General features: G+C 42.2%; 1 protein-coding gene across 2 annotated transcripts in view; it reads right to left on the reverse strand.

The window, feature by feature from the left end:
- elmo1 (engulfment and cell motility 1 (ced-12 homolog, C. elegans)) overlaps window positions 1-23078 on the reverse strand; it is a 92275-nt gene extending 69197 nt beyond the window's left edge. Inside the window, exon 1 of one of the 2 annotated variants that reach the window (XM_080044859.1) lies at window positions 22892-23078. The gene's annotated coding sequence lies outside the window, so the exon portion shown is untranslated. Of the gene's footprint in view, window positions 1-3194; window positions 3397-22891 lie in introns of those variants that run through there. The other variant, XM_080044860.1, reaches the window with a different exon arrangement.
- Window positions 23079-24807: the final 1729 nt, after the last annotated feature.

Consider the following 24807-nt stretch of genomic DNA (forward strand, 5'->3'; position numbering starts at 1 on the left):
AGAGGAAGAAAGACAAGAGGGTATCCGGCAGCCAAACTTAACGCTTCCTTTACCTGGAAGTGAATTTAAACCTCAGAGGAGGAACTTTCAAATGTTTATGCAACAGTCTAATTTTTCTGCTGATGATTATGAATGGCCTGTAACAGCAAAGGAGACCATCAGCGAAAAGAACACAGATACTGTATAGTTAATGTTGGTGTCATGAAAACACAAATCACTTTTGTCCAAAGAGGCCGCTAGAAATCAACCCCAACTGAAAGTTCCTAGCTACTTTAAAAGGGACAGCATATACGCAATATTTCATGTGCTACAGAATCCACAAACACCACTCTCTGGTCACCTGAAACGGCTTTCGAATCGGTTTGAATTAAAACATCCCTGTAACTGGGTGGAAAATGAAGATGTCTTTTGCTTTCGACACTTTGTTTGAAGTGAGTTTAATTCAAACTTTTTTAAAAACGAACCTCTGAGGACAGAGAGAGAGAGAGAGACAGGAGAGTAATGGAGTGAGACTGGGGCCATGAACATCAAGGGGAATTAGTAGGCACATCCTTTCCTTCCAGCTCCTCCTGGAACTTTTAGTTTGAATATACTAAGAACCCTAATGGTGTGAGAGAACATGCAGCAGCAGTTTTTACAAAAAAATGTCAGTGTGACCCACCAGCACTCCAATTTACCGCATACTTTAAGGCATAGAAAATGCCTCTGCTCAGTGCTCACACATTCACTACATTGTCATTGTTTCTTTTGTTCCCAAACTATGTCAAAAGGCTTAAAAATGTTCTGATACAGATACTGAAGCCCCTGGATCAAAACTATACCGTTCACAAGCTTAAATGATTGATTTGATATGAATGAAGGTTTACCTGGAAGTATGCAATTCCTAGGAATCTCCTCTCTAAAACACTACATTATATAGCAGCATTTTTAATTGACCCCATGAACCAGTTGTCAGCCCGCAAATTACAAACCTAATTGTTGTATTACTTGTTTCAAATGAGCTTAAGTAAAACCACTTAAGAAATCCTTTTTGAAGTTTAAAAAAAAAGCTGTCATCATTATGGCTATCATTGTCATAAACAGCAAATAATCAAATTTGAGAAAGCAAGCATGCTAACAATACAAAATATCCTCATAGCCCTTTTTGCCCGCACATAGCATGAAGCAAGCAACAGCAGGAGACCACCCTGTCAATCAAAAATGTATTCCTAGACTGTTAAAAAGAATCCTCTTAAACTTTAACATCCGGCTGCAAAAGCGCATGTGTACTTAGAGTGTGTGTGCAACATCAGCTTCACAATGTCATGTGAGTGTGGGAGAGAGTACATACTTGTGCTTTAGTATGGGTCTGGGCCTGTGTGTTGGTGTGTCTGAATGAACCTATGTGTCGGATGGATTTCAAAAGGCCCCTTTCTAGCTCTTCATCTCATGCCTATAACAAAGGGCCTGCCTCGCTGCAGGGGCCTCTGTGTGTGTGTGTGTGTGTGTGTGTGTGTGTGTGTGTGTGTGTGTGTGTGTGTGTTTGTGTGTGCGCAACAGCCTTCAAAAAGAGCACCATCCTTTATCTGAGAGCTAAGAAAAAAGGCCTCACATGGTGCAGAGGTCATTGGTAATGCTGCTACGAGCATGACACATTCACACACCCACACACACTAGCCACAAGGTGGTCATGTTACACCCTTGAGGCGAGGTGTGTGCATGAGACAGTAGAGTGACTTGACACCAATCTTAAAAGCAGTGTTTTACCTCAACAGACACTGATGAGTTTGGTTTGGTGTGTTCTGCTGCACCTTTAACCACACCCAACAGCGAACAGTCATAGTTCACTGACACCTGGGGTGCACCTGTACAAAACTGCAGCAAGGTCAGAAGGTAGCAGTTTAAAGGAGGATAAAATGTATGTAATGTATATAAAGTTAAGTTGTATTTATTTTTTTAATCTTTTGAGCATAATCTTTCCACTTAACCCCTTGAAACTCTAGTAGCAAGCCCTGGAGAAGAGGCGCCCCTAATTTGGAATTGCTAACACACTGTGCTCCCCAGAGTAAAAGATGAAAAAAGCACACCGAAACTAGCAATCTTAAAAATGCTACTAGACACAGCCAGCCCACAGGAAGAGCTGCTAGCTCCAACACAAAGAGCTGACCAAACAGCTACAAATAACGGAAGAAGACAAAAGAAAAGGGGGAAGGCTGGGGTCAGGCTTTAGAAATATGGCTTCTAGACTCAAAGAAGGAAGTGCCATTCTCTTGAAGACTTAACATGCATGTGTTTCCAAACTACTCAGACAAATGTTTCTCAGAAACAGCAGAAGATGAGATGAAGAAGTTTTCTATTCATTTAGGCATCGCTAAAGTTAGAGTTTACACTGACAGTCACCATAACAATCTTCTGACTTATCTCTGTGTGCCTCTTAGGCCTCTTTGCTTTGCAAAACCCGCCCTGGCTCTCACTAGACTGCTGCAACCAGGATATCCTGTCAAATGTCGGTACCAGCTACAGTGTATTGCTGAACAAGGTACACGTGCAACCTAAATAACGTGTTAGAAGCAAAGCAAGCCAGCAATTTGGGGTAAACAAGTGAGTCAGAAACAATTATAAAGTACTCGGAGGGCATTCTGCAAAAGCCAGATAATCACAACACTGGAACATTAAGGGACGAAGAGACAAATAAAAAAAGACACTTGCTATAGGAAAAAAAAATGACAAGGCAAAATGAGGCCTTCAGGCACACATCTAATCCATAATGTGTATTGTGAAGGAGCAACATAATATTGCCAAGAAATTACTTTCCAACAGGAGGATTTATCAGCTGTGTATGCTTCCCCCTTCTTTTTTTATCCTTTCTTAAAATACAAACTGCTGCAACCACATTTCCATCCCCCCCGAAGCCATGAGGCCACAAGTCTCAACTGTCTTAACACACATCCGTTCTTTTGATATTTCCATTCTTCTCTGGTTAGATGTGGAAAACCCACACTGAGGCCCAGCGAGGATCAGCCAACAAGCATGTAGAGTGTGTACCGAGACGTTCACTACCCTGGACTGCAAACACCTAACCACACTGTCTGTGCCTAATGGTGACACACTGGAGAGGAGAGGAGGCAGCACAGAGCCACACCCTGAGGCCTACTGCATCCTGCGCAGCGTCAAGAGAAAGTAAAAGAAAACACCAAGAAGATAGGAGGACTCACCCGGAAAAAACCTGACAGCCAACAGGCTCGGCTGTTTCTTCTCCCAATCAACCTGCGTCTTGTTCAAACAATGGTTGTTCAAAAGTGAAGAGGGAATGCTGCTCCTCTCGTCTAAGCAACTTAAGTCTGAGTATCTGCCTGAAAGCGAAGGGCCTTCAGCATCCTCAGCAAGATACAAAAACTTCAAAACACTGCGTGTGGTGCTTTGCCTCAGGCAAGACAGCGACCAAGAGAGTGCCGACAGCGACAGACAGAAGGAGGAAGTAGGCGTTTGTCGACAAAAGAGGAAACAGGCCTGTCACTGTCAGAGAGAAAAGTGGCAGAATCAAAGAGACAGCGAGCGAGAAGAGTCTGCCTGAGTCGAAAGTTAAGATTCACAAGTGAAGAAAAACAACCCGTGCATCCAGATCATCCATAAGAACTAAAACACACTTCTATTGGATTACTTAATATCTCATAGAGGAAATATCTCAGTAGTGACCATTCTCCTCCAGTGCACTGCTGCTGTTGTTGGAGCATTAGAGCAGGTCAACTTTGCTTAGTATTAGCTAAAAATAGTGGAAAACAGCTAGCCACGATCTGACGCTAAAAAAAAAATCCACCAACAGCAGCTTAGTAGCTCACCAAGCAGTTTATTCTGTTTGTTCAATTTGAACAAAAGCAACCAGTGTTGGCAGGTGGATTTTGCATTTGGACAGACCAAGGCTAGCTGTTTTTGTATACTTTCAGTCTTTGCTGCTGACTGTAGCCTTGAATTTGTTGGGAAAGATAGGAAAGTGGTATCAATCATCTTATCTAACTCTTGGCAAGAAAGCAAATAAGTCACATGTCACAGCAAACAGTGTTGACCTACGAGGGATGTGACGTACAGTGCAGTGCACCACAGGGGAAATGGCCAGAGAAGGAAAGTCTCAATGTTGACAGAGAATTGGCGATTACCACAAACACATGCTCTCATTTCTACCGAATCACCACTGACGCAACACAGTCACAACAGTCCACAACAAGCGCCAACACAGTAAGTCTAAGATAGTTTACACTCAAAATTAAACATTTACAGTTCGGGCAGAGCGATGACATCTTGATTTGGGGATTGAGAGCCCATCTGTGCAAGTTGACACACAAAAACAGATGTTTACTCCACCCAGGCTGAGGTCAACTTTGGTTCGTATGAGCCTCATAATTGAAAACTTTCTGTTCTAACTGGAACTCCCATAGAGCCCTTAGCAAGACAAGTAGGCCATCCAAGAAGGACAAAATGTCAACTCAGCAACTGTCCTAAACAAAACAAAAATACAACAAGCTCATATAGAAAGCTTATGAGTTGAGCTGTCATGTGGTTAGTTGTTTTGTTGCAGGCAAACACAAGTGCCATGGAGAGCTAAGGAAGTGAGAAAGCTTAGTGGACCATGACTCCTAGACAGCTAAGAATATTTGTGTGACCTAACTTTGTCAAGAAACCCTGCCCAACTCTGTGTCAAAGCTTTAATAATCTATACAAACTATCTCAGCTCCCCTGTGCCTCTGTGCTCCGTGTCTGCCACACTAACCCATCCAGGAGGCTGCAGCCCGTTTGTCAACAACCTTTCAAAATCCCCCTCGCCACCCCCTGATGCACTACCTCCAGCAGCTGCTTTTGGCAAAATTCAAAACCTGTGTGTTTGGGTTCAACCGTGCAAAGCAAAAGCATTGTATTAAGCTTTATAGAGGTGAATGTCTGGAACACCCACAGAGTACACCGATATACAGGAGAACAGTATCTTAAGACCAGTGTTAAGAGAAGTTTCTAGATGTGTCACTTAGTCACTACTGCTGTATTCTATGACCAACAAAACTTCCAGTTGATCACAGCTGTTGTTCTTTAAGAAGAACGATCAAACGGCTAACTCTTAATAGTCAGAGTTTGTCTATTTTGGAACTGTTAAAAAGTGCTTTGTTATCATGTCCTGTGCTGCTATGTTTACATGTACTTCATTTGTTCTGGTTTTATAAACTATTTCAGTGGATGGTGAAATCCTTGGAAAAAAAATATTTTCTAGTAGGTCAAGGAGCAGCAGAGTGGAGTTCTGTCAGGGCATCAAATAAACTTACTCTGTTTGTTGTTACAATCCAGAGCTTTTCAGCCATGGTTAGAAAAGAAAACTGTTAAACATTATTGTAACTAACAAACACAAAAGCTTAAGATTTTAATAATCTGATGCAACGAACTGGCACATCTGGGAATCTTGCAGGCTAGTGTAGCAGCAAACCGTGATTGCTTAATCTGAAAGGCATTTGACTAATTTAAATTTGTGCTGCAGGGAATACTGAAGTGCACTGACTGTATGTAATGTAGAGTGTGTCACTATTCTGGAAATGGTTTGTATCTTAGCTTGTTTAACCATCAAAAAAAGAATTTTCAGTGTAGTATTAAAGGAATTATTCATTTGGGACTAAAACATATTTACTTTCTTGTTAAGCTACATGAGGAAATCAATACTACTCACATGTCTTAAATGTGAAGCCACAACCAAAAGACCTTGCAATAGCTTACCTCAAACAATGTAGTTATAGGGAGGGAGAAACAGCCATCCTGGCATGATTAATTGCTTAAAAGTTAGTCTACAAATAATGGATTAACAAATATTAATTTGCTGTGTCAAGTTGGAACTTATTATCAAAATTATTGTTTGTATTTTTCAAAATCGACCATTAACAGTCAGCTGTGGTCCACATTAACAGCTAGTAATGTTTGGCCCTAGATGAAAGTGTCAGGCGAAAAACCCAAAATGTAAATGCTGATGTTGAATAATAATCAGACAGGCGTTTACGTCATCGGTGTTTCATAACCCTTTTACTTATTCACAGATCTTCTTTCCCCACTTTTAAAACATAAAATCAATCTGCACATTCTCACAGCCTGCTTGCAGAGGAGGATGTCAGGGGAAGATAATTCTACGACACCTCAGGATATCATCTATTATTCAAAACCACATCCTAATTCATCCCACTTAAGGAGGATTAAGCGGCTTTACTTGTAACCATCAAACTACAGAGGTTATGATGATCCATGCATTTCAACATACCGCAGCATGTGTTTGCATATGATTGCCGTAGACAACTGAAAGACACTTTATTTGCCACACCGCACATCACCTTGAAAAGCAACAACTCACACAGGCTAGTAAGTGCATGATCACGCAACATCCTGCTTCCCAAAACTACACGGTAACGATCACCTTTGGCATTGATCAGGACACAACCGCCTGTTGCTTGTTGCTAAGTTAACATGTTGTACCTGCATAGAAGTTGTCTTCATACAAATGTATAAACAAGCCCTTAGCTTGCAGATACACAGTCCCAGTAATTTCATCAGGAAGAAGATACATGTGAGAGCCAGAGTCCAGATCAACCTCATTAGCACATACCCTATGTACATGCTGGCCAGACAGTCTGCAAACCATCAAACCATACAGTAATGCACACATGATTGCATTAGAGAAATGTCAATTCAAAACATTTATTATTAATTTCATACCTTGCGCAGTTAGTTGAGAAGATCAGTGTCACGTTAGTACGGTAATATGAAGACAGACTTTGTCACTGTGAATTAGCAGCATATAACATATATATAATATTGTCGCAAAATCCCAAACTATTAATTTAAGTATTATGTGATGATAAGAACACAAAATAGATTTGAATAAAACTTGTGTAAAAAAGCATCCAACTTCCGAGTTACAAAACATTCGGAAATGAGCAGGAAAACACAGTGAAATATTGTTTGCAAATGGAGTTCACTGTTCCCTGATCAGCCTCAACTCTGGATATTTTAGGATATGAAAGTACTTATGAAACATTACCTGTACCATTAAAATACCCAGGAGAGTATATTTTAGTGTGCACTTACAGCTTGTTTATTCAAGGGTGTTATGTAAGGTGACTATTACATGTTGTGTTTTCCTCCATTGCCTCTAACTGAAACACAATAGGTTACATGCGCTGTTCAAACACAATATTTTTTCTCTTTAGATTTAAAAATAACATGCCATCCTTCCTCATTACATAACGCAATATCAGTCAGCATCAAGGTTGGCGGTGAGAGCTTAAAAACAGGAGCACAATTAGTCGTTTACACTGGAAGCCTTTTCACTGCCAGTTAGGGAAAACAGTCGGTCCGTTGGGCGGGCGAGCGAGTGAGTGAGTGAGCGAGTGTGTGTCCATAGGCGTTCTGAGTCACTGGCAGTGTGACCTTCTGCTCTCAGGCGTCTTGACTCTGTTGGAAGCAGCCTATCCAGGTCAAACACCCACTCTCCACAGTGTAGGCTATTACGGCCAAACTGACAGAAAGAAGAGAATTGAGTTATGGAAAATACTGCCCCACTCACTGATGTCTTTGGAAAAGTCGATCCTTACATTGCAGGGATTGTTGGATCCTCACTGCGTGGAGACCACATTGTGAACATGCGGACACGTGCAATCAGCAAATAGACATTAGTGTCCATTTTAGTGGTGAGATACTTAGCAGAAAGGATTTACCACAACACGAATGCAGCTAGAGTCACAATGAGAGACACTACACTGACAGCTGAGCTGATCTCCACCAGAAGGCTTTTATGGACCTCAGATTAAATTCTGAGGCCGATAACACGGTTTCTAAACCTTAAATGATCTAATCTACAGATGGGGGTAAATGTCAGCAATGCTATGCGTGTCCCCGGAAGACTCCACAATGTCTGGTCTGGCTGCAGGCCCATGGGGTCTTTGGCATAATCAACTTACATAGCTGGACCATTAGGACGAGGCTGAAAAGAAGAGCTTGGATCCTTAAAGGAACAGACTGGAATCTGTATGACCAATACACTGCTGCTGTTTAATCGTCATGCAGATTATGGAAGGAATTCTACCAATGTTTCTATATATATTTTTACTGCAGGGCTGGTGACAGTAGTGGTATTCAAATGTTTTCTTATGAATATATATATATATCTTATAAAAGGATCACCGATAAAGTTTTTGGTAGCTTTAGTTGATTAAGGAAAAAACACTTTCAAATAACAAATGGCAAGTAGTCTAAAACCTTTTATGTTACCTTTTATGCAATACTCCAGACTTACCGGTACTTATTTAGTCACACATCAAACAAAAGGGTTACCATTATTATTATTATTAGGTAATATTTCATCGGTTTGGGAGTATACACTTCCAGTTTTAGCAGAGTCGGATAAAAAGATTGACAACGCTCTAAAATCGGTTTGTTTAATGTAAGGCAACAGGCAGCAGCTGGTTGGCTTGCAAAAAGACTGGAAACAGTCTATTCTGTCCAATAGGAAACATAATTATTAACACATTTGTTTAATCTGTACATATAAACCAAACGTATGAAACAGTGACAACCAAGCAACCAGCGGAAACTCCAGGAAATCATCGCAACGAGCCATGAAATAGTCTGGCTCCCACAAAACCACTACTTGTGGTTTATACGCTTTGGTTTTGGTATGGATTAAACAAACATTTAGCATGTTAATTAGTAAGCTTTAGAGGTGGATTTTGTTACCTGCCAGGCTAGCTGTTCCCCCCTGGTTTCAGTTTGTATGGTAAGCCTTATGTTGAGAAGACAGATGTGACTCATCTGAATCTTGGCAAGAGAGATAATAAGTTTATTTCCCAAAAAGTCTAACTATGCTTTGAACCCAGCTCTTGTCACTTAACGTCACATTTTCTACTTTAAAAACACTTAATCTAGTAATGTGCAAAGGAAGTACAAGGCAAATACCACAAATTATTTTGCAGATCTTGGCTAAAACTACTACAACTAACATAAATAGGTCTAGTTTTAGCCATAAAAAAATACATAAAAATACTATGAGAATGTTTCTGAATTTTCGTACTGTGCGTTGTGTATGTGAAATATTATATCTCTTGAGCAAACTACAAATTAAATAGATAAAATTAGCTCAAAAATCAAGGGCAATCTCTTTGTATTGCCACATGGGAGATAAAAATGATTTAAGAGTGGAAAGAAATAAAGACACATTTTCCCACTGAAAGATCTTAAAACTTCCCCTTCTTTGACATCAAAAGCAACCTCACTTTTCCGATATCATGAACTATCAAATAAGTACTGAAAACCAGGCTCGGGGGAGTCAGAAGGAACAACTAGAATGTGCCTGGTTTCCTAGATAGAGACAACAGTTTGTGATGTAGAGAAACAAAACATCAAAGTGCAATTCTTCAAAAGCGGCAGAGAGTTGGGGAGGAGGGGGGTGGGGGGGGGGGGGGTCAGAGCCTCCCCCTGACTGATCAGTGCAGACAATGATTGGAGCCTCTGGGGCCACGCTTCAAGGAGCAAGCCATCCTGAAAAAGTTCACTGGAACCCTCTGTGTGTGTGTGTGTGTGTGCGTGCGTGCGTGCATGCATGCGGACAGAGGGGATGAGTAGGGACCACACAAAAACCCTGTCGGGTCACTTGACTGAGGCGGGGATGCATGTTGTTTTCTGGTTGGTTAAAAAGGGAAGTGTTGGAAACAGGTCTATACAGTAGTCCCATTGTCTAACTGTAAAGCCTGTGTGTGTGTGTGTGTGTGTGTGTGTGTGTGTGTGTGTGTGTGTGTGTGTGTGTGTGTGTGTGTGTGTGTGTGTGTGTGTGTGTGTGTGTGTGTTGGAGGAGGCGAGAGGCATTGTAGCATCAGGAGGGACCAGCGCAGCATTCTTCATTCACAAGCAGAGAAAACGCCTCCATCATAAAGTGACCTTGACTACTCTAGCAGAACGGCGAGAGCATCCACACATTTCTCTCTCTCTCACACCCCCTCTCATTCTAAGTGGGTGCATTTCACAGAAGGCAAACAACCACATAAACATAAGCTGCACATTGTCTATAAAATCACTGACACGGTTTACGTCATGAAGCCAGGCCTTCATTGAAAAAGATAAATAAATAAAAACATAAAGCTATGACTAAAGCTCCAGTTCACATTGTGTAACTAATCAAACTATGTTCCTGCAGGGCAAATCAATAACTCTGATAAATCACAGCATCACAGTAGGCAGAGATAAAATATAATCCTTAAAAAAGCAACAGCTGGACGGTCAAACTTGCTTTATGCTAAATTCTTTCAAATGTGATGTTTTAACTAGTCTCATATCATTCAAATCAACAGTTTCTTTTTCGATTCTACCAAGAAAGAAAAAGATCTTAAAAAAATAAAAGAAGAAGGGACTGAAATCCCACTTCCTCAAAATGCGAAAATGACATGCCAGCCTGAGGGGAAAAAGTACCAGAGAGATTTAAGTGTATCATACGATAAAGACAACAAGCATGAAGCCTTTTTGTATGCCCCCTTCTGTGAGGCTAATCATTCATAAATCACAGACCGGGGTTAGCACATCCTAGCTAACCTAATACAGCTCTCCAGGGATCCTCCACCCTTTAAATGGATTAGCGCTGTTCATGGGGAAGCTCATGATGGATGGTACGTCTTCTTTGTGCTAATTGACAGGTGCAATGGGAAGTAACACACAAAAATCCACGTGGAAAACGAGAAAAAGCTGTGCACTCTGCCGACCAGGCATGAGTTGTGTGCAAGTCCCAGAATAGAGCAGTGGGGATTATGCAAGAACAATACTGCGGCTAAAGGCTTAGTTTCACTCTTTTTAGAGACGACAAAAAGAAGGTTTTGTTCTCAAAAAGCATGGGCAGTATGGCAGAATACGGTTATTATAAGTAGAAGCTTCATTGTTTTATTTGCCAATCTTTTTAAACACACGCCTTTTATCAAAATGAATTAAAGATACAGATGGAGGGATTGTAACTAGGGTACAATGTGCTGGCAGAATATCAGTGCCATATGTCAATTATGAGTTTTTATGTACTGTATTAGGTTTATTTCTTATTTTAGATTTGTTCACTTTAAAATGTGCCAACGAACAAGAATTTCATTGTATACATTCCTAAGTGGTTCCCATGCAGATGACAAAACACTTTTAAACTTAAATATTTCCTCTGACCAATGAATCTGTGAATCCCATCATCTATTATTATGACCTGCAACAGTTTCACTATTTTTTTTTTTATGTGTACTTAAACTATCAACAGTTAGAGGAAAGACAGTTCCATTCTCATCATGAGTGCTACTGCTTATGTCCTATAAAGTGTGTATCCGTGTCCCCACCTGAGAAGTACAAAAACAATAAAAAGATTTCCACGCAACACACTTCGGTAACTCACATGCTAGACCACAATCGGTGCTCAAACTAAATGTCACAAAATCCTGCTTGTACCTTCACAATCTTAAACTCTGAATGAAGGAGAGCACAGAGAAAAAGTGTCATCATTGGTTGCTGAACAAAAAGGTAACATGATACATTGAGAATGTTATTGAGCACTACAAATTTCATTAGAGTCTTAGTGGCGAGTTCAACACTTAAAGGCTTCACTGATGACTAAAAAGCTTGTTCAGACTTGCTTTGTTACATTACAGGAGCTTAACTCCCTCTGCTCAGGGTGGCGGGGGCATCCCGGGTCAGGGAATTTCCATTGCAAATGATTGCTGAACCACCAAGGCCCTGCTTTAATTTTGTCCAGAGTTTAGACAAACATACACAACCAGAATTGCTTTGAGACAATTTCTTATGAGGGAGACTGATACGGCTGTACACACAGGGAGACAGTGTATATTTTTCTTCTTCACGTTTGCATTGCCTTGCAGATTTTCCCATGAAGAATCTCAACGCAAAGCGAGTTCCTGATGCATTTGGTGCCTAATGAGGACAGGGTCAACATGATATGATGAGGGCATACACAAACCCTGCTGCTGTAGTACTGCTCCTGCCTGTATTCTGTGTCAGAACTTAGAGAACAAATCTTTCCGACTTTCCAACTTGTGTGAAGCTGGTATTATGTTTTAATCATTTGACCATTTAAATTTGGGGGAAATAAGGAGTGATTGTTTTAAAGCAATGAAGCTCCCTGCTGCAGTATTATTTTAATCTAAGAATGAGACGGCATAAAAAGGTATATGAATAGAAACCTACAGCTCTCTTGTTTAAAATTCAATCATAAATATTAGGGCAGTAATTGGGACAATTTGAAGTATTCAGTATTGCTAGAGTGAGATGATGAGAGTTTTGAAACTGCAGATCGCATATAATGATTGAAAGTCAGACCGATTGAAGATAAAACATTTGAATGCATTTTTTATTTTATGGGGAACAATTGGTATATTCCTTAATTAAAAAAGTGTCCCAAAAAGATTGGCTTGTAGTTGATGTGAACAAAAAAGAAAGATTCGATGAATACGGTGCACACTACATAAGATTTAATCTGATGATCAAGGATTGCTCTTTTTTGCACCTGCTGATGAAGCACACAGCTCCATAGCCTTGCAGGTCTCTCTGCAATCTCTCTTCTGGAATTACACAACCCCTTAACAGGATGTGACATTTCTGTGCCATTGATCATTTGGTCTGCCATAAACTGCTGCTGTTCAGTCATAAACATCTCTTAATGGAAACATCTCCACTTAGCTAAATTCAGTAGTTCAGAGGATTACCATCCTCGCTGAAGCATGTAATGACCAAAAGGTTATATTATAATCATAACTCAACAAACCATAATCCATCGCTGCCTCTTTAATGGCTTTTAAAGTGTGTCAAGGCCAGAATCACCGCCACCAGTCACAGTTTTAGCGAACATGCCCTCTTCTAAAGTGCCACTCTGCCAGTCACACTGCCTGGTTCTGTATGCCGTGTCACTCTATCCCCTGTTGGGTTGTGCTAGCCTAGATCGAGATGTGCGAAGAGCCCGAGAACATTTGTGATTGATTTGTGGCTATTTTTACTTGTCCTACTTGAACTAAATGGTTCAGATACTCAGGAAGAAGTCAGGCGCTGAAAAGGCTTATTGAACTACAAAAAAAGAAAAGAAATATCACTGCAAAGCTAAATGGTGGCAAGAGAGTGGACACTTTAGTGTAGGGCTTTCAGGGAGAGAAAAAACACTTTCTAATAGGAGAGAGGAAAAAGCTACAGAGAACGTCCTCCATCCATTGGTCTATTATTTAAATGCCACTAGCATTCTGAGGAGTGAAAATGAACGTGCTGGGAAAGATGAATGCCCATTTGAACGCACACACCAGACTGGTTTAATAAAGCTAAGGAAGAATAAGCTGTCTCAGGTGACCTTGGCATCTCAGGTGATCTTGCGCCTTCATAAACACACAAAGTAGCAGTGTTTCCTCCAAGAAGCCACACAGGACTCCTGCATACACACGGCGCTCCTCTCCACCAGAGCAAAAATGACTCCCATTATTACACCATAACTCAGGAGAGAACACCAGCCACTAAACACCACTCATTATTACCTAAGCGTATAGCAAATGTTGCTGCTGCTACAATTATGTTAGCAACTGATGACAATCATCACAAGAATAATAAGCGCTCTACAGGAGCACTGACATTATGGAAGATGGTTATGGGCTCTCTTGCGGAATCCTATGCCGCTATAGCCATCTCTGGTAAGAGGTACACACATACACATGATGAGGAACGAGCTAATGTAAGCTGCACTGTGTATTTGGTCTAGGTGCTGTGAAAGGATTCAGTCACTTCACAGATCAGCCATCTACTAGCTGTGACTGGCACAAGTGAGTGGAAACAAAGGAGTCACTGTGGCTGTCACACTCACTCCTCATTACACTCAGCCTTTGCTCTGCCAGCTGTCTCTCCCTCTCCGTCCCCCCAGCTGTGGCTATACATCAAGCTAAATGCTTGATTCCACACACACATACACACTCGCATGCAAACACACCCACCGGTGCACATGTCCTGGGTGGCTTCACCAAAACACTCACCTCCTTCCTACTGGGTACTCTTTGCCCATCCGCCATACTGAGCGACTGCACTGTTGGAGGCACAGTGTTATTCGTCACCACCACCAACGTCTCATCAGTATCACACCACTGCACACAGCCACAACACATGAGCTCATGCTTGCTTTGAATAATACAGTAGAGCTGATCTTCCAAATATTTTCCACATGATTGTGCCTTTCTTCCCTTCTAGTAGCACAGTCTTGCCGATGCTAGTTATTGTTCTTTTGCACATCCCTGCCAACAAACTGAGTCGCTTTGCCCAAACCTCCACTTTCACGCATGCCACACCCTTTCACCACAGTGCCCTCCCCTCCCTTGACAGATGTCATGTGCCCACTCTTTGGGCTCACCCATTCATTTGCTAACCCCATAAACTCTGTCCTGCAGCCTCCCACTCGCCACAGCCTTTCTATTATTTATTTATCCTCTACTTTTTTTTGTTAACGATATGCTTCAACCATGTCCTGGCCTCTCTGACGGGCTCGAGCCCTGCCTGCCTGGTCAGTCACTAGCCAGTGAAGCCAGCTCGGCCTCCACCCTAGTGTGGTGACTGGCCCGCATCTGAAACACTTTGATCCCTCCTGCGTGCCTAGCCAGAGTTCTACGAAGCCATTCATTTGGGCTTTGCTAGTGGCTGCCTTATTATTGTCAACTTTTAGTAAAACTGTGGGTGAGGGCTTTGCTTGTGGTAGAGAGTCAGCAACAACAGTTGAAACGAGGCTGAAGTCTATTTATGGTCTGGGGCATAGGATTGAAAGAACTAGATTTTTGCCTTTTATGGCTTAATTGCATGTAAACCACATTGATGTGAAATAGAGGGAAAGGGGGAGGGGGTGAGAAAGGGGGAAAGAAAACACAAGTGGAGGGCATTCCTCAGGCCACGCTTTCATTGCTGTGGGTACGATGTCATTAGATGATGTAACAGCCCATACATCTACTCCCCGAGTACATAACAGACACGACATGTTTCACTTGTCAGGCTGCCCTGTAATTGATACTGAGAAACATTAACGTCTAACCACATTACATTGGGTTGTGTGCCTACACTTCACAACCTCTCTGTTAACACTTTCTGTCAACAGGAAATGGACCGGTTAACATTCAGGCATTGGCAGGAAGTGGCTCACCTTCCACCTTCGCTTCATAAGAGGCGTGTTCTTTCAGGCTTGAATCTACATCTGAAAACCTCCTGCTGCACATATAAGAAACTTAAACGTCTAAAGACTGTGCATCCGGTTGCTCTCCAGTTATTGTCCGAATGCCATTGGTATTTCCTGTGCCTTTTCTTTCACAGCACTGTCTGGAAAATGCTGCCACACACACACACACACACACACACACACACACACACACACACACACACACACAGTGTGTAAAGCTTCCCCTGCAGACAACAAAAGAACAGACACAGCAACAAGCCCTGGAGGCAACATTAAACTCAGCTAGTCTGCCATTTCGACACTCCCCTCTTCTGTCAATAGAGAGCCATGCTGAGCTGAACCATGTTGTTCTTCAGCAATTAAACATAACCAGGAATAAGATAAGGGCAAACTATGATTGTAAATGTAAAAGGCTGATGTGTAGCCAGTAGGGCCCAACCAGCATGAAACTAGGGTCAATTGGTTACAGATTGGGAATCTGCTCAGGTCACAAATAGCAGCAGATTCCAAATTCAACACAATGGTACCAGTCTGAGAGACAAACAAACACTCCTTGATGCTTGTTCTCAGATGGCGGGACGAACCTGGGTCTATAGACACAACAACAGAGCTGGCAGGAATGACAAGAAGCAAAGATACTGATAAGCCAAAAGCAGGAAGAAAAAAACTCAAACTGGCTGTCCTATGGGTGTGCTCACAGCAAAAACACTTTTAAATTGCATTGTTTTAATATTGGTTTGAAGTAAGACGTCAGCCTCATACCTTGTTGTAATTACTCAGCTCCCAGCTCCCCCTAAAGGTTCAATAAAGTGTCTGTATGCGTTTATGATAGACATGTAAGATAAGCCTGATAACGAAAAACCTCCTGGGAAATGAACAGAAACAAACCTGCATTTTCATGCTCTCAAGATGAGAGCAAGTTGAAACACAGCTCTCTGTAAAGGAAAGGAAATATGAGCTATTCATAAGCTGTGGTTAAGCTTCACCTGTTGATCTTTAACATAGCGCTGAGTAAGGCTTTGGTGGGATCACATTTAGTTGGTGCTAACAGGCGATGACAGGCAGCATCAGGGTGTGATGGTGATTATGGCTTGTTTCAACTGGCTGGCAAACAGAAGCTCACTCCAGGTGGCTACTGAGGTACTGGTATAGCCACTGGAGCAGGAGCCTTGTGCAGGTAGATCTACTCCAGGAGATGGCCTTTTTAACACCTGCTGTGGTTGCTAAATGTGTGGGCAGCAGGGGGCAGAAACTGGGCAATATGTACATGTAGTTGTTAAGATGGAAAGTGAGAACAAAGAAGGTGGAGGGCAGAGAGAAGGCAGAAACAATGATGGAGGGATCAGAATACAATGATAAATGGAGGAAAAGGCATCAGCTACTTAAGTGCTACAAGAGAAATGTGAAAACAGACACACTCAGAGGCAGCCCCCAGAGCAACACACCTTAAATCCAAGGCTTGCAGTTCCCCAGTTGGAGAGAAGGAGCGAGATATGGTGACCTTGGCATGTTATGAGAGGCCCTCCACACCGCCTCAGTCTCCTCTCTAGAGAGACCCTAGTCTAATGTAAACACACTACTGCAGGCACATCAGAAATCACAAACGGTCATGTCTTGACAGAAGTGGTTGAACTCCTTCATTTCAGTCCAACAGTAAATATTATTCATTTTAGCTTTGCGTTATGAGAGGTACGCCCCTGTCCCCATTTCCTACCGATCATTGCGATTACAAAAAAATATCAATGTAGTTTATTTCAGATTCAAAATCTGATTTGATAGTGGCGACGAATGTGAGGTTATTCGTCCGACTTCTTATTTCAACAGTAAACAGCAGCTATTGTCAATTGCACCCTTCTGTTCAGTCAAGCCATGAAATGCTGCAGGCAAAAAACAAATAGGAAAACTACCAAAGGGTGGGGACTACTATCTAGAAAAGGGGACACCTGCGAGACCATGACACCTTCAACATTTCTATCTTCTGAGCATGTTTTGTATTGTTTTCCTTCCAGTCACAGCAACAAATAAATGACTATTCATTTGAATATTATTTTCTAACTAATAAAGAAATCTAAGTAAATTGGGACTATGTAGTACACAGTTCCTAAAGGGAGGAACGGAAAAGACAGACAAATGGTATGCTGGCAATACTATGAGGGTAAAACTGGAATCAAATAAGTTTACCTCACTGAACCTCCAGTCATCCGTATGTACTGCCACTATCATTGTGTGTGTGCACCTGTAAGACCGGGAGAGATGCCATGGAGTAGACCTCTCTCTGGACCCTGGCATCAAGATGTTAATCATAGAACGCGCTCACATGCTTGCCACGCCCACACACTTACAATTTTAGAGACCTAGCATTGCAATCAACATTGTCAGGCTCCTGATGGACAGTTAAAAATAAAAAGATCAAAATCAATGCAGCAGAAGCAGAGATATCATCTTTTCCATTACATACCTTTATCTTACTAGTCAAAACGTGGCGCCCACATTGCCCACAATGGAACTGGACCAGAGACAGTTTTGTTAGGATAATTGAGTGCAGTATGCTAGTAGCAACTAATTAATCCTCTTCTAGCTGTAAGCCTCAGGCAGAGATGTTGAGTGGAATTGATCTAATTCCACTGCTTGGCTCATGGTAACAGTTCATTAACTTTCTGATCGATACACAGTGTGAAATAAATAAATAGCACAAAGTGATTTTGTTTTTGTGAACAATTGTTTTTTATTTCAAATTCACAAAACAAAGCAACACATTGTAATACACATTTTACCCCCTTTTAGGTTCTAGGTTCTAGGAGTATAGGTTTGCCAATTATATCAGACAAAGTTAAAGCCACTTTCCTCCAAAAATCATATACCTCAGGGCAATCCCACAGCATGCGTTTAAAAGTTCCAGATACATTGAGGTTACACAAGTCAACGTTTGGGCTACCTATCTGTTTCATATGAAACCGCACAAGTGGTTTCTGACACATTTTGAAATGAATCAACTGATGATTGGGATTACACAAAGTGATTTTATATATCCCTATCTTCCCAAGATCTAACATAAAAAAAACTCATTAGTACATCAGACAAACAACTTCAAGAACTAACTATTACAACCATTGTGTAGACAAAAGTAAAGTCTTTAGTGAGAGCTGTGCAGAGAACCAGAGCACCTCCATCAACTTACACTCACTGAAGACAGTAATGGGCAAGACTGTCGGGGGAAGTGCACATTGTAGGATTAATGGGATTCACTATCACACCTGTGATCCCTTCTAAGCTATTGACATCATGGAGGGATTTAGCAATGATCCATGAGTTGGCCTGATCATGCATTCATCAGTAGACCACCTGATCATGTTTCCATGGAGAAAGGAGAAAAAGGCAGCTGAATGATGGATGGATGGACAGGCAGGGGAGTGTGGCAGTACACTTAGAGATCAAGCAATGACCAATGCTATTACAAAGCAACTCACAGCACCTGAGAGACATACACACACACACACACACACACACACACACACACACACACAGCTATAACTTGGTGACAGCTGAAAACAACCTGTGTTTAGCACCTGGAGTCACGCTGAAAGACCAGCACACAGCTGTGTGGCAATGACGCAGGCAGGCCTGGGAGGAAATATAAAAAATGACACAGCGGCATGGCACACAAATCAGCACATTTCTGCTGCACATGCCATAACTCATAAACTATGACGTTTAAACCCCCGACACATACACACAGCATCCTAAAGGCTGCATACGGTCTAGTAGACCCTAAACGTCACTCAAAGCCCCTAGTTCTAGAATGTTAAGTCAGTGGAAGCCTCTCCCAAAGCTAGAGGGGCGGGTGTGCCGGTAAGACTATCGAACCATTCATCCTACTGGGTCAGTGGGCTGAGTGGCCGAGAGGCTCTTAGCGGAGAGATGCTAAATACCCCAGGCGCACACAGTGCAAGAGAGCTGGCTAACCTCTGGCCTAATATTTACCGAGCTCTTCGGCAGCGCCACAGCTGGAATGCAGCAGGCAACAAAGTGAGAACGCACAGAGAACCGTATCAGTGTCCGGGTCATCTAGGGATGCTTCACTCTGCATAAAGTCTAGACTTTGACTGAAAAACACACTGGTGGATGCTCTCCGCTCAAACAGATGCATATTCTAAGAATGGATGGACTCCTGGTGCCCAAGGAACAAAACAAATAGAAGAAGCGCTGGGTAAAAAGGTTGAAATATAAATTCATGACTGTATTTCGGTTACGCAACTGCTAAGGGATCAAAGTCGTCATAAAACAGTTTTTCCATCAGTTCCTCCTATTTATTGCATTTTCTTCACAAGTCAAAAGCATTGCTCGACTCTGAATTTAGCCAGAGGCAGAAATCAGTAAAACCAGAGAGCAGAACAAGGAAGCAGTACCTGTGGGATGTCTTCTCACCCACCAATGTCTGTGTGGCTGTCTGGCACCTTCGGTACAGGTCTACATGCTGTTTTAATTAACTTCATACCACGGGGAGCAATTATGCAAGGCACCATTCATCTCATTTGGAGGTGCAAATTAATCCAACCTCCAAACTGGAGGACTGTGTGCTGAGAGCGAGGAAACCAGTACAATAAATGGCACACCATTCCCTCCGAGTGCTCTCACTGCTGTCACTCAACACAAAAATATGACACAGATGACAGCAAACTTCAGGCCTTGCCCCTGATGTTTTTGGTTGTAACTTTAATGCTGCCAGCAATCCCACACTTTTAGGAGGAAAGAGGCAGAGGGAGGGGATTGGTTCATTAAGATGGACAGATAGAAGGCCGGGCATCCATCAAGGGGAAAACTATTTACATACCTCCATTTCCCACAGGGGGAAAGAACAGAGTGAAAAGAAAACTTGTTTGGGGAGGAGGGAAGGGGGAATAGGAGAGAGAGTAAGCTAATGAGAGGAAGATAAGCTGCAAGGCAGAAGAGGAGGAGGGAGGAGGGAGGGAGGGAGGAGGGAGGGTTCTTCTGACAGGCGAGAGGAGACAGAAACACTGCTCAGACATCGGCAAGGTTACACTTCAGGAGGTGGTGAGAGGATACCAAACAGTAGGCAGTGTCAAACTGATACACACCTGGATCTCACATTTGATGCAACTTAATAAGCGGGGGCACAGTGCACCCATCTCATCACCCCCCCCCCCCGCCACACACACACACACACACAAAAAAAGAAATACTACTCAAAACAGCCTCTTCATCTCTGCCTCTTTGCACTAATCTGATTTCCTGGATTATGTTTCACCATTTAAACACAACAACACCAGAGCGCTCAAGTTTAATTCCATCATTTCATCTGGCCTGTGACTTTACGGCTTAAGTCGAGGCTGCCGTATTTTACCGGTCTCACTTTTCATTTGCTCTCGTGTTGCAACGCTCCATTTCCATCACTGATTTTTTAAGACCCTGTGGGGTATAAAATATATTTATTTAGGCAGGCCAGCTTACAAGAAATGGAGGTTTGCTGTGCCTAATAAAACTTGTTTCCATGTGTGTGTGCATTCCTTTTGACATATAGTTCCCTCAGGTGGCTGTAAAACTGAAATATAAGGCTTCTGGCACGCTTCACTTCTGGTCCTGGACTACCGGCCAAAGCTGCGTGCACACACCGAACTTCACATACCAGTTTTAATGGGAGTTAGTGGTTTTGTTAAAAAAAAATTGCGTTCCTTGACTGCTAAAGCTGTGCCAGACCTGAATCTAAAACCAAACATCAATCCCCAACCCACCGCCAACCACAGTCACATAGACAGGGAGCACAATCTAGGCTAAAACCTCACAATGCAGCACACAATCTCTCGGGTTCAAGTATGTCAACCAAATAGAAACTCCAATTTCACATCTAATAACACTGTATCCTCATGCGCTACTTCGGCAAGGGAGAACAATAACTTTGAACTCTCTGCTCTGATGAAACCAAAAGTGCCGACAAGCTCTTCAGAACTGCATATGTTGGTTTCAGAGCCATGGCATTGGCTACACATGTGCGAGTTGACAGGATGAGGCCGACATGCGTGTGGCTCCATCACAACAGGGATGTGCGTCTGCGGTGGCTAACAGGGCGTGTAAACAGTCTCTCACTCCATCACAACAGAGCCCACAGGAGGGGCGGGGAGAGAGAGAGAGAGAGAGAGAGAGAGAGAGAGAGAGAGAGAGAGAGCTGAGGCACACTATGTGGATTCACATAGGCTACTCTCCAATGCAGCACAGATTGACTCAACTGGTTGGTGGGATACTTGGGCCCAACATTGCTGTTTAGTTGTGTTATTGTGTCAATACAGAGTCTATTCCTCCGAGACACACAAATGTGGAGTATGGAGTTGATCTACATTATAAACATTTCTAGGATTCTGTTAACAGAAAATCAACAGAGAGAAGGGGGGCAGATGAAATCTTTTAGATCTAATAGACTAATGCTTCCATATCTGAGAGTCTGGGGGTTGCAAGTGAGTCCTCCTGAGGCATAGTGAATTATTAAATCCCAGGTAATGAAGACAATTTAGAAGAAACCAACAAACAGACTTGAGGTAACTTTTCCACCAAATGTCATATCCGACTTAAGTTGAGGAGGTGGCAAAGTGGCCATTACTTCATATGGGGTCACAAGCAACACACGTTTTGGAGACACATGATCTAACACTCATGAAAACTAACTGAACTCATTAACGGCCTACTTCACCGGTTGGAATATGAAGGTGTATTGAACTCGGTGATCCTATGAAGTATAAATGTGCAAAAAAAAAAAAAAAATCGGATCATCCTAGCCTGAGAAAAGGCAGAGAGCGTGTTTTATGGTCTCACTGTCTAACCCTAAATTTCTCTTTCTGTGACATCACAGAAAGAGAAATGTAGGGTTAGACAGTGAGACCATAAAACACTCTTTCTGCCTTTTCTCAGGCTAGGATGATCCGATTTTTAAAAAAATTGCACATTTATACTTCATAGGATCTCCGAGTTCAATAGCCTACACCTTCATATTCCAACCGGTGAAGTAGGACTTTAACTGAATAAACAGCAAGATTCTAGAACATCTTGATATCCGATGGAGAGCTAAAACATAAAGATCCTCTCCCGGTCCCACGGTGTGGCAAGCATGCTTGGCTGGAGTTAGTCACCGACCGCACAACATTAAAAGCACCTCTTTAATTAGGGAGGGGGCACTGAGGCTTCTATAAACGCAACACTTTTTTTTTGCATCAAGCGACCAGCATGCGCTGAACAAACAACCGGGGAGCAGCATCTTCACATCATCGCTGCATGCAGGCACACAAGTTACAGATTGGAAACGCACTTGTATCACAACCAGAAGAATAACAACAAAAAAGAAATAAAATTAATGGCAGTTTAATTTCCACTGCAGTTCAATGTGCATGAGTGTGTCTCTGTGTACGGAGTGAGCAGCAATGCTTTATCCAGATAGGCTACTGCATGTCAATAAAAGAACAGCGCCCAAAAGCCGCTAAAGACAGACAGGGAGACAGGCTACAGAGGAGAAAAAGAGAGATAGTGTTATCGCACTACAGTGACACAAACGCTTGCTGAGCCAACCCCGCAAAACAACGCCGATCCTCAACATTTAGCACAGAACGCGAAATAAGTGAAGCTACAATACAGCTGGGCGGCAACATTCGTGCAAGGAAAGAAAGCGTGTTTCTGACAAACCTGACGAGGCGAGGATACTTCTTCCACCAAAGCGCTGATGTCCGGAGTTTCAGTGTGTGTCACTCATTGGTGTTTTCTCTCCCTCTCTGTCTACCCCCCACCACCCCTCCTCTCCTCTGCCGTAGAGATAGTGCTGATGTTTCCACTTCCTCTTTTCTTCTGCCGTCTGCTGGCTGCTTCTGCATCTGCTTTGACTATGCCAGACACAGAGAGCGAGAGATGGGATGCATATGGACGAAGCAGGAGCAGCGACTCACTGAGTCACCGGTTACCCAAGCGACAATTCGTCACATCTAGATAACATGGGCTAATTTTCAGCCGCGCCAAAGTTTGTTGGCAGGCATATCCGGGTCATAGCCTAGAGAGAGAGAGAGAGAGAGAGAGAGAGAGAGAGAGAGAGAGAGAGAGAGAGAGAGAGAGAACACACCTATACCTTCCAGTTGGTCAGCCAAAATCCATAAATATGAGCAATAATAAGCAAATTAACTTTTTCTTCTCACTTTTCTTGGTTTTATGACGGCTAATTGGTATCCTTAATTGGTGCATTAACGTAATCAAGTAGCCTAGGCTAAAGTAACCGTTATAATTCAAAATGTCTTCCAATTAGGCACAGCTAGGTGTGACATCCCGTTGATGAACCTGCACGCGCAACAAGAGGCAGCACACTGACACATGGTGGTTGATTATGAAAACAAATAGTACACTATAATGTATTTGAATATATAGCTCTGGAAAAAATTAAGAGACCAGTCTGGATTGTTTCTAAATCTTCATCTCTACATTACTTAATGGAAATGCTCTAAATTGCTATTTTTTTCCCCGGAATTTGTCAAAAATATCGTCGATTTGTTTATGGAGCAAAACCAAAATGTTAATTTTACTCAAAACACCATATAGTCAAACAAGAGACACTGAACATTTGGAGTTGTCTCTTAATTTTTTCCAGAGCTGTTTATTCTCTATAAAAAGGCTTTAGTAGGTCCACTCTTGTTGGATTTAGATTAAAATCCTATGGGACTTAAATGTAAGAGGTTTAGAAATGTAATATTGGAAGTTACCATTTGACATTTCTGCATGGTTTTAGGTCATATCTGTATTGGCCTATACAGCTTTAATAGGTTAATAAACAATAAATGAACAAATGATAGCATTACTGAACCGAGTAGTATAGGCTAAAGGTTTCCAGAAAGGTTAACGTTGTGTTAACTGAGCTACGAGGGTCAATTGTAAATCATTTCACCAGTAATATGTTCTGTAATAGAAAAGTAACACTTTGCATATGGAGAACACATGTTGCCAAGTTAAAACTATTTTTGTTTTGTTTTTAATGAGCATCAAATCTTACAACTGACCATGAGCTCCCCTAGTGGGCAGTTGCCTTGACTACACCATCAACAAATGCAGCCTGGTGGATAAAGGGGATTTACAATAAATTAGGCTACACCTTAATAATAGAAAAAACTATTTGAGGATGTATTTTTCTCCCATAGACGGGGAACACAAAGACATGACCGCCATGACAAACCTCGCAACCAGGAAAGGGGGAAGGCAAACTGGAACAATGATTTCAATAATTCATGGTTATTGAAAGCTGTCTCCACACAGACAAAGAGAAGAGTGTTTGGAGAGTGGGATAAGGACCTTCTAATTTTACATTATGTTGGGAGCCACTATATACCGCTCAGCAGTGGTTCTGCATGACATGATGATATAGACTCAGGGACAGCAGCACTGGACTACCAGACCAATTCCGTACAATTTTGTCAGTGAGTACAGTTTCTAGCCAGTGTGTAAGTATGAGTGAAGAAGTAGTATACAGCAGAAAGTCCTGCATCTTGCCCTTGTCTACATTCTGCAGGGGCAGGATTAACATAGCAGCCCTGCACATCCTGATAAATGATCTGAAGCGACACACC

This window comes from Ammodytes marinus, assembly GCF_949987685.1.
Source record: "Ammodytes marinus genome assembly, chromosome: 17".
NCBI lineage: Eukaryota > Metazoa > Chordata > Actinopteri > Uranoscopiformes > Ammodytidae > Ammodytes > Ammodytes marinus.